This window comes from Moschus berezovskii, chromosome 1 (genome assembly GCF_049115385.1).
Source record: "Moschus berezovskii isolate FMDL1 chromosome 1, NW_MosBer_1.0, whole genome shotgun sequence".
NCBI lineage: Eukaryota > Metazoa > Chordata > Mammalia > Artiodactyla > Moschidae > Moschus > Moschus berezovskii.
Genome location: NC_142460.1, coordinates 31,530,365 through 31,534,617, shown reverse-complemented (window position 1 = coordinate 31,534,617; position 4,253 = coordinate 31,530,365). Strand labels below are relative to the sequence as shown.

Sequence of the window (4,253 nt, the reverse complement as noted above, 5' to 3'; positions counted from 1 at the left end):
TTTCGGGGGGTGATGAAAATATTCTAAAATTGATTGTGGCAATATATGTAAAATTTGTAAATACACTAAAAAACATGAATTTGTACAAATTAAATGACTGAGCTGTTTGGTATATGAATTATAGTTCAGTTTAACTGTAAACACACACACACACACACACACAATGCTAAAGATTCTTTAGCCTCAATGTGTTATTTCACTCCCAAATGTTCAGTTTACCAGATTTTGATCTTGCTTCCCTGGTGGCTCAAATGGTAAAGCGTCTGCCTGCAATGCAGGAGACCCAGGTTCAATCCCTGGCTTGGGAAGATCCCCCGGAGAAGGAAATGACTACCCACTCCATTACTCTTGCCTGGAAAATTCCATGGACTGAGGAGCCTGGTAGGACATACAGTCTATGGGGTTCCAAAGAGTTGGACAGAACTGAGCGACTTCACTTTCATTTTCAAACTTAATCTCCTGTGTCACATGTTCATAGTCTTGTAAAATGGGTATAAAAAATAGTGACGACTTACTATATAGGATTATAGTGAACATTTAAATAAATCAATACGTATATACAAAGAATTGACTAGAATGCCTGGCATATTATTGCCAGGTATATTTGCTTCTGCTGCTGGTGTTATTATTTTAACAGCACTACAAGTAGTGCAATAAAAGTAACTATAATCATTTTAATTATTGATGTTATAAGTCCAACCTAATTTGTTTAACTTATGAAAATATTATCTGATCTCCTCTCAGTAATTTAGCTATTCCCTTCATTAGCTATTATTTCCCCTGGAGAAGGAAATGGCAACCCACTCCAGTATTCTTGCCTGGAGAATCCCATGGAGGGAGAAGCCTGGTAGGCTACAGTCCATGGGGTCGCAAAGAGTCAGACATGACTGAGTGACTTCACTTTCACTTTCACTTTCATTAGTTAAATTGTAGCCACATGTTTATCTAAAGCCTGTCAATATATTTCAATCAGTTATGTAAAAAAGTCTTGGGACTTAAGTTCATATTTCTTTATGAAAAGATTACCATCTTATTTGATATGAAATAGGGAGCTGTATTTTTTCCTACTAAGGCAATGAAAATATTATGTGCACACCCTCCTCAATTAAACCCAACCTATTGAGCTGGATAATGGCTCTCATTGCACACCAGCTCACAATATATTTCCAAGTAAGATGGCAGAGTTATAATGTCAATTATATGGCAAGATACGGGATAATAACACACCACTAAGAGACTGAATATAGCCACTTAATTTTTTCACATAAAATACTCAGGATATAGTCCCTCCAAAGGGAAAAAGAAAAATCTTTAACTATTATAGCTTCTACCTTTTTTTTTTTTTCACATCTCTGTGAGTCTTGACTTAGGCTAAATGTATCATTAATCTTTAATATAACCAAGAACACAATTAAAGTCACATACAGGAGACAGGGAACAAGACCATCCCCATGGAAAAGAAATGCAAAAGAGCGAAATGGCTGTCTGAGGAGGCCTTACAAATAGCTGCGAAAAGAAGAGAAGCGAAAAGCAAAGGAGAAAAGGAAAGATATAAGCATCTGAATGCAGAGTTCCAAAGAATAGCAAGGAGAGATAAGAAAGACTTCCTCAGTGATCAATGCAAAGAAATAGAGGAAAACAACAAAATAGGAAAAACAAGAGACCTCTTCAAGAAAATTAGAGATTCCAAGGGAACATTTCATGCAAAGATGGGCTCGATAAAGGACAGAAATGGTATGGACCTAACAGAAGCAGAAGATATTAAGAAGAGGTGGCAAGAATACACAGAAGAACTGTACAAAAAAGATCTTCCCGACCAAGATAGTCACGATAACGTGATCACTGACCTAGAGCCAGACATCTTGGAATGTGAAGACAAGTGGGCCTTAGAAAGCATCACTACTAACAAAGCTAGTGGAGGTGATGGAATTCCAGTTGAGCTATTACAAGTCTTGAAAGATGATGCTGTGAAAGTGCTGCACTCAATATGCCAGCAGATTTGGAAAACTCAGCAGTGGCCACAGGACTGGAAGAGGTCAGTCTTCATTCCAATCCCAAAGAAAGGCAATGCCAAAGAATGCTCAAACTACCGGACAATTGCCCTCATCTCACACGCTAGCAAAGTCATGCTCAAAATTCTCCAAGCCAGGCTTCAGCAATATGTAAACCGTGAACTCCCAGATGTTCAAGCAGGTTTTAGAAAAGGCAGAGGCACCAGAGATCAAATTGCCAACATCCGCTGGATCATGGAGAAAGCAAGAGAGTTTCAGAAAAACATCTATTTCTGCTTCATTGACTATGCCAAAGCCTTTGACTGTGTGGATCACAATAAACTGTGGAACATTCTGAAAGAGATGGGAATCCCAGACCACCTGACCTGCCTCTTGAGAAACCTGTATGCAGGTCAGGAAGCAACAGTTAGAACTGGACATGGAACAACAGACTGGTTCCAAATAGGAAAAGGTGTACGTCAAGGTTGTATATTGTCACCTTGCTTATTTAACTTATATGCAGAGTACATCATGAGGAACGCTGGGCTGGAAGAAGCACAAGCTGGAGTCAAGATTGCTGGGAGAAATATCAATAACCTCAGATATGCAGATGACACTACCCTTATGGCAGAAAGTGAAGAGGAACTCAAAAGCCTCTTGATGAAAGTGAAAGAGGAGAGTGAAAAGGTTGGTTTGAAGCTCAACATTCAGAAAACAAAGATCATGGCATCTGGTCCCATCACTTCATGGGAAATAGATGGAAAAACAGTGGAAACAGTGTCAGACTTTGTATTTTTGGGCTCCAAAATCACTGCAGATGCTGATTGCAGCCATGAAATGAAAAGACGCTTGCTCCTTGGAAGGAAAGTTATGACCAACGTTGATAGTATATTAAAAAGCAGAGACATTACTTTGCCAACCAAGGTCCGTCTAGTCAAGGCAATGGTTTTTCCCGTGGTCATGTATGGTTGTGAGAGTTGGACTGTGAAGAAGGCTGACCGCCGAAGAATCGATGCTTTTGAACTGTGGTGTTGGAGAAGACTCTTGAGAGTCCCTTATACTGCAAGGAGATCCAACCAGTCCATTCTAAAGGAGATCAATCCTGGATGTTCATTGGAGGGACTGATGCTAAAGCTGAAACTGCAATACTTTGGCCACCTCATGCGACGAGTTGACTCACTGGAAAAGACTCTGATGCTGGGAAAGGTTGGGGGCGGGAGGAGAAGGGGACGACGGAGAATGAGATGGCTGGATGGCATCACCGACTCTGTGGACATGAGTTTGAGTGTACTCCGGGAGTTGGTGATGGACAGGGAGGCCTGGCGTGCTGTGATTCATGGGGTCGCGGAGAGTCGGACACGACTGAGCGACTGAACTGAACTGAACTGAACTGAGAATAATAAGTGGTATTACAAGGAATACAAAGTAACACAGTCAAAAATGGATTCAGTGATTCCATATGTTGCACAATTACACACACCCACTCATTGGCACCGTGCCAGTTCTATAAAATAATTTTAACTCATTGCTGAATAAGGACAAGCATATTTATTCTACTCAGTTAATTTGGAAACAAAATAAAAAACTTCAGAAGGTTAGCTTGTAAAGTGAAATCTTTTCAGGCTTAAACTGTGCCATCAAGCTTTATAGTCATGTTTTATTTCTTCAAGTCTTATTGTGATTTCAGAGAAATTTAGCTTTAGTTGTAGATATGCTTTTTACTTATTGGGTAACAGTGAGTGAAATTTTGATCATATCTCAGTTTCCCTAAGTGTTATATATAGGAGGTTGATTATTTTACTGATTCTCAATATTTACTCAGAATTATCTGGAACAAACCCTGAGATTGACACACACAAAGAGATATGATTCAGATGGTTATTTCATTGTGCAGCCAGAATTGGGAAGTTATTGGACAAATAATCTTAGTTGTCTGCTGATTCTATAAGCCTAAAATTTTCTATGTGGGTGTATACCCTGACTCAGTTCTCAATAGTAACATAGCATTACCTCACAGAAGAGTAGGTTTAAGTGATTAGTAATTATAGTTGAAAAAATTCTTACTAATTTGATTTCACATATATGAAAAATCAAAGAAAAAGCTATTTTATCATCTTACATTAACACACAAAAAAGGCTTCAATACAGAGGAGAAATAAAACAAGCCAATCCAAAGCAAAGAAAACACAAAAATCTACCACCCATACATTATATTTTCTCATTGTCCATGATATATTTATAAAAATTAGTGATACCCTTTGC

General features: G+C 38.7%; 1 non-coding gene across 1 annotated transcript; it reads left to right on the top strand.

Moving 5' to 3' along the window:
• The first annotated feature begins 236 nt into the window (after positions 1-236).
• TRNAC-GCA (transfer RNA cysteine (anticodon GCA)) lies at positions 237-308 on the top strand. The gene has a single exon. It is a non-coding gene; the product is annotated as a tRNA-Cys (tRNA).
• The last annotated feature ends 3,945 nt before the right edge of the window (positions 309-4,253 follow it).